Here is a 7,051-nt window from a genome sequence, read left to right as displayed (position 1 = left end):
GTCTCAGCCTTATTTACAATTCAGAGTACAACACTGCAAACCACAGTAAGTAATAGCATTTAACTGTCAAGGACAAAAAAAAAAAAATACCCAAGAGCAAGCCTGCCACAAACACACACTTTGACAGCTAGATTGTTTGAGCTTTCTGCTACATGGGATGTATCAGGACTACTGAAAAGTGGGTTGTTTTTTGTTTTTTTTAAAAACAAACAATCTCTTTCCTGGTATTTTATCATCCCCATCAATTCAATCAATTTTCTTTAAGTATCGAATAAAACCAGTTTACACCTGCTATAATAGTGGATGGCAATTTTAGATAATCATCATCAAAGTTATCAGTTAAATTAAATAGCCAGCCATGACACCTAGTACTGAATTTGTACATTACATTTACAGATGAAGACAAAATGTTTTAAACACTTTAACATGTCAATTTATTAATCAAGAAATCCTTCACAAATGATTCCATACTATATTGATCAGAAATTAGTGTTCAGAAAACTATTTTCCCTACATACAAAAATACAGATTTTACCACTATGAAGACATAATCAGGAGAGTACCATGAAAATTTTTAGAGCTCATTATCTTGGTATGTCAAAAGAACAAAGAAAAAAAGCTAGCAAAGAGAAGACAGCAAACTCAAAAGGCAGCACAAGTACTACATTTTAAACTGGAAAATTTAAAAAAATTATTGTGCCCATATACAAAACACTGAATAAGCAAAATGGCATTTAAAACTGATAAAATACACCATTTAAGTTGTGTTATAAAGGCATGTGTTTTAAAAACATATGGACAAGATCAAACAGCAAGTTAGAGATCGCCTTCTATATCACATCAGTAAATTTATTACAATCCTTCAACTTTTGTTTATACTATAACATTAATAAAAACAGAAAAGAAGTGCATAACATATAGAAGACTAATCAGTTGTCGCTACAAAACAAATTTAGGAAGTGTTTTCTTGCTCACGTAAAGTTTTCTTGCCTTTAAAGTTGTCCAAAGCATCAACAGAATTTCTTTGCATAAAAAGCCTGACAGTTACTACGCTTACTGTATCAGGTTAAATTAGTTATTGATACAGTGAAGGTGACACCAGTTTGGATTAGTGGGTAAGTACCTGTGCTAGAAACGTTCAATATTATTTGTTGACCATCTTGTTTGTGTTTTTTTGCTGATCTAAAATAGATACAAGAACACCAACCAAAATTAGTTTAATTGTATCAGACTGTAAATTATCTTTATACATAAAATTTTGCTTGAACGCAATTTTCTTAAAACTATAAATTCATTGGTCAGAACATGCTTTTATACAGGAAAGCAAGATAATCACATGGGGGTCTGAGCCTTCGGTCCTTGAAGTTAACGGGGAGATTTGCCTGAGTAAGGGCTGTGGAATCAGGCCCTTGCGTTTGCAGTGGCACATACAAAAATGCTTGAAGTATTTTCCTTGGCAGAAAATTACAATTTCCTTATCCAAAAGGGGAAATACACAGGGGAGTTGTGCTAATATTAAAAGGAAAAGTGGACCCCCTTTGCCCAGTCCAGCAGTCTACAGGTTCAAAGACAGATCATTCTAACTCTGATTTAACCTACACAGATTTGAAAACAAAAAACATTATTTTAGATGGAATTTCTGACTGAGCCTTCTGCTGCTCACATTTACAACTCTGGCAGTATAGGAATGGATCCCGTCACTTAAAAAGTCTTTCAGTCAAGACTAGATGTTTCTTCTTAAAAGTTATATTCTAGCTTAATAGTGGTCTAGATGCAGGAATGTTTGGATCAGCACCAGTCAGCTCTTTTACTGAGCTCAGATTCAAGGGTGCATATGCATCCCATAAATGTCTTAAAGGGGGGAAAAAGTACTTTCAAGTATATTTCTCCGTTAGTCTGGGTTCTTTTCACCTTTCAGGTTATAGTTTTGAGCAGAGCAGAGCAAAGTAGGTACAGTTTTCCTGTTCCACCTTGAGCTCAGAACTTTACTATTTAGTGAACAAAGGAAACAAAAATGGCTGCCGTTACCATTAAGGCTAGTGTTAGTGAAAATAAAACAAAACGCTGGAAATGTGTTAGTAAGTCATGTTACAAAAATAGTGTTTACTGGTTTAATACATTTACATTTCTGTCTTTATGACTGACAAATACTTATCCCAAACATGGAAGGCACCCTAGGTGAAGTAGTTTTTTCATTATCTGTTTACAAATATGTGAAAAGGCATAACAAATGTCAACTTTTCAAACCAAAACTGAGCAATAAAGTGAGTAATAAATACATACTTTACTATTTTATTCTGGGTTCCTGAACCCGTACAAACTTCAACATATACAAACAGTTTCAATGGACACTAATGTAGAAGAGGAGAATCCTGGCCAAGGGAACACCTTTCAAGTAGCTATATCATTCATCCTAGGATGTCCTAAATGTTGTATTTTAAAATCCATTAAATTGGTCACAATGCAAATAAAAAGTATGATCTCACTATAGGTCTGCAGCGTGACTTAAAGCTGCATGAATGATAATGAAAAGATGCACTATCCCTCCACAATATCCAACAACTAGGAACCAGTAAAATGTTCACGATCTAAAGTATAAAAAGTAGAAAACTGAAGGTAGCAAATTTTCAAAATACAAGATGCTAGCCTGAACCATTTTAAACCTATCGACATCAGGCACAATACAGCATTGCTAAAATATTTAGACTATTATACTTTTGGGATTAAAAGATGACTAAAAATAGTAAATCAAACTAGTTATAGATATTTCCTTTCAAACTTGTGAAGCTTTCAACTAAATGTGTCTATTAAGACATTTGTCTAAAGAACACCACCCTGAAGTGTACCATGTTCTGGATAATCATCAGGTCCTTGCAAGTCAAAAGCAGATGTTTATATTTCATCCTGTTCCTTCAATATTTCTCATCCACGGATTATTAATATAGCTCTAGGGACCTGCCCCAACAAAATCCTGTTTACAAGCTCTGGACACTGCCTTTTCAAATGTTCTTGAGTCTTCATTATGAATTTATGACAACAATTTCCATATCCTTATATCATTATATGTTAATTAGCTTTTACTTAGCTCATGAAATCCATGGGACTGAAATAAAACCATCATGGTAAGTTCAAAGCTCTGTGTTATAAATACGTTGATCAAGATAACTATGTATACTGTATATAAAAACAAAATTAAATATTTTCTTTGCCAAGTATAATTTAAAAAGGAACACCTGTGACTAGTTATACAAATATTTATTAGCCCAGAGATACTAAAAATTTTCACTAGATCATTCATCCAGCAGGGCTGAAAGAGTTCCAGTGCGATTATGAATAGGTAACTATAGTGTTTGCTAGCATAAGTTGTACTTCATCACATTTTTTTTTAAAAAAAAAAACGGGTGACTTTCACTTACAGGCATAAATAAGAACACTTTTGAAAGCTGCACATCCCCAAACAAAATTGGACTGCGTCATCCACTCTAAGTCAAAGAATATTATAAATCACTGCCTAAGTAGGTTTTCTTGTAAAAGCGTATTTCTAGAACATAATGATTAAAATATGGACAAAGATCTTTTTATTTTTACTTTACACAAAAACCGAAACTTTAGGGTCAGACTTTATCCTCCTACTCTCCCAGCCAGACTGAAACCTCTCTGCTCATGTGTGTGTGTGTATGTGTGTGTGTGGGGGGGGGTGTACTATGGAGATGGTAAAGAAAGTAATAATAAGAAAAACCCTAATGAAGTATCCAGCAAATTTCTGAAGAAGAAATAGTTTCTAAAGAGCAATTTAACTTAATCCTGCTTCTGAGTCTTGATAACTTCCCCTACTGAAAGGAAGAACTCTCTACAACTTTTATTAGCAGTTTTCAAATATTTCTTTCTAGATCCCTTACTTTGACAAACATTACAGCATTCTGCTATTTTCATACATATATTTCAGTTGATTTCAAAGTGATATTTTTATGACCATTAAGTCTAAAATAGGTTTAAACACAATAGTTAAAAACAACTATCTATTGCTGCATAATGTGTCTGATCCTTAGTTGACTCCCAGGAGCCCACCACACTATGGATGGGGGTCATAGCTAGGGACTAAGGATCCTGATCTTGCAGAGACCTACACACATGCTCAACTTTATACAATGCAAATAGCTTTAATTTCAGCAGGACTACTCTGTATGTAAAACGCTGCAGGATTGGTACCTAAAATTGGGCAACTCACACTTCTGGTGAAAGCAATACTTGCATTCTGTAGTGACCTTTTTTTTTTTTTTTCTTCAAACCAACTAGTGGCTTTTAATTGGGTTGTTCAATTACCATACTGGCTGATTTAACAGCACAGCTCCGACACAGATTTTAAAGTAGACCGTTCACAGTGTCAGCACAGAATCTCTGATTTAGTATCTTATTTTCTGATTAGGGATGATATGTGACGTATGGGCTAGGAACAAGAAACATTTCCAGATTTCCAAACCTGGTTCTACCATTGACTCACTGCATCTCAGGCTCCTCTTCTGTAAAATGCACAAAACCCACCTCCCTTCTCCTTCCCTAGGGTACTGAGAATTAATAATATTCACACCTCACTTGGAAAATAAAGAGTTATGTAAAAGGATTGGCAGCTTTTTTCTTAGGTTCATGGTCAGATTCTGTCAACCTTTTTTTGTCCTAAATATCAAAGACATTTGGCTCTAGAAGTTTCAGTGTTCAAGCTTATCATGTTTATGCTATTTAGATGTGGAAAGCTGTCTTTACGTCACATCTGAAGGAGGATGGTTGATGCTATTTTTAATAGTGTTTGAACTGCAGACTGCCTCAGGCTTTTTGTGAAGGGTGCTCTACATTACCATTGTAATATTAATTACCACTTCCAGAAAGGAAACAGGTTAGAATATTTGAGAAAAGTCATAAAAGAAGAAACTAGAACATAGGTGGGGAGTTTTAAGACCAGGAAAAGATTCCTTGTTGAAAGACAAAATTGTTCTTGCCAAAATTATGGGATGAAAGAATCTCTAGTGGGCAAGTTAAGCACACTTGGTCTGCCTGGATACCTCAAACCAATGTATCTGGGGCGGTTAAGTAGCATAAGGGAAGATCTTCACCTGTTTAAGGAGGCCAAACTGGACATTTAATTGAAAAGTTGAGTGATTAATGCTACAATCCAGTTGCACAGGACTACCTGGGTCTATTAGAACAACTCTCAAACTGGGCACAGACCACACGGCTCTACCTAGTAGTCTGAAGGACAGTATTTTAAGAACCAGTGAGTCTTGCGGTGACAGGGCAGGACCATGCCAGGATCTCTCTCTTATGAAACACTTCACAGAAAAAAAAAAAAGAGTTGAGACCATCACTAATTTAGAAGACACTGGAGATAGACAACTGTCCATCTCCCTCACTTCCCACCAGAATTAACTATCAAGTACAAGTGGAGAGATCAAAAGAGGTCCAGACCATCCTAAGTGATGGACTACACAACTAAGCTAAGTGATACAAAACCTCAAAGGAAAAGTAGTTCCCTCATTAATGGAAAGTTAATTTCTAACAGAATTTTATCTGCCAATCCCAATGGAACAGCTCTCTTCTAATTTTATGAACATCTTTTACCTAACAGACAATACACTACCACGAAAGGAGAGCAAAATAAACTTTGCTACCACAGCCAACCAAAGTATTCAAAAGTCTATGAGGACTCGATGGATAGGTCAGACACTGTTGGGACCAGGATCAGTGTTTAAAGACCACCAAATGCTAGAGAGCTTGTGGTCCTCTGAAGCACTGGCATCAGATCTCACAGCTAGTTGTCTCTCTCTCTGGAAAATGTAAAGGGTCTTCAATTCTTTTCATCTCTATGCCAGTGCTTCTGACAGACGACATAATTTACAGGAGAAACACAAATAATAGGGGACTTAAGTATTTCACACAGCTTCCAAATTTCTGAAAGAGGGAGCAAAAAAACCATCAAACTGATCACAAAGGGAAGTACTTAATCAAATAAAGAGAAGGTGCTGAGCAATCTGCCCTCATCTTCCCAAATGTGGAGCTGCCCCATTTAGTCCAGTGGAGAAGAACGTACAAAAAAATTCCCTACAGAAACATGCTAACTATTAAATCATTTCTATGGGGAGAAAGGAGCAAGTAGGAGGAACCAGCTTCACTACTGGGCAAGTAAATTACCAAAAAAAGGTTCTCCACTATATTTCTTGCAAAACTATTTCTACCATAGAGAGTGTTTTTGCATGTTGCTATAGTTACATAAATTGTGAGAAGATGAGTGAGTAGCGAGGCTGGCAAAATTGAATATGGTATTGACAAAAAGCTGTGTGTAAAGGAACTATTCCAAACAAACAAACAAACAAAACCAGCACTCTGCAAACGCAGCTGCTACCATTAGTTGCCTATTTCATTCATGTGCTCTTATGCAATGTGCACAAATGTGGCAAATTTTGCCCTCAGCTACACATACACACTGAAATACTTTGGAATTGTGTATCTGAGGACAGAATTTGCCTTGGAAAGAATACCCAGAAGCCCAATTTCAAGCACCACATAGATGAGAAATGATTGAATGGTCTGTTTTTAATTTTAGCTCTATGTGCAATGTTGTGGATCCTTTTGTGGAGCTAAGTAGCACTCTTATGGACTTAGGGAAGTGGTCCCTTTATGCTTAACAAGCAGTTTAAAGTGAAACTAATTGGTAGTAAAGCAAAATCATAATCTGACGGGGGAAGCACTTTAACTTGAGTTTCCTGGGTAAGTTGCACAAATGTTAAACTTTCTGCTCCATTTTTCACACATAACCAAAATGCAAAAATACTGATATTGGCCTATTAGATTTTAAAATTTACTGGCAAGATGCTGATATTTCATTATACCACTAAAAAGTCCAGTTTGGAAAAAATAAATCATTGTGTACATACCGTAGGATATCAATATATTAATTTAAATTTTCTACCACAAGCCAAAAGTAGCCATCCCCTTCAAATTACATGACGTACGTAAATAATGTTTTCCTAGACTAATTTGGTTTTAAAAAAGTGTATCT

Source organism: Emydura macquarii, unplaced genomic scaffold (assembly GCF_026122565.2).
Source record: "Emydura macquarii macquarii isolate MOO-44397 ecotype Brisbane River unplaced genomic scaffold, CSIRO-AGI_Emac_v2 contig_561, whole genome shotgun sequence".
NCBI lineage: Eukaryota > Metazoa > Chordata > Testudines > Chelidae > Emydura > Emydura macquarii.
Note: the sequence above shows the minus strand (reverse complement) of the source record.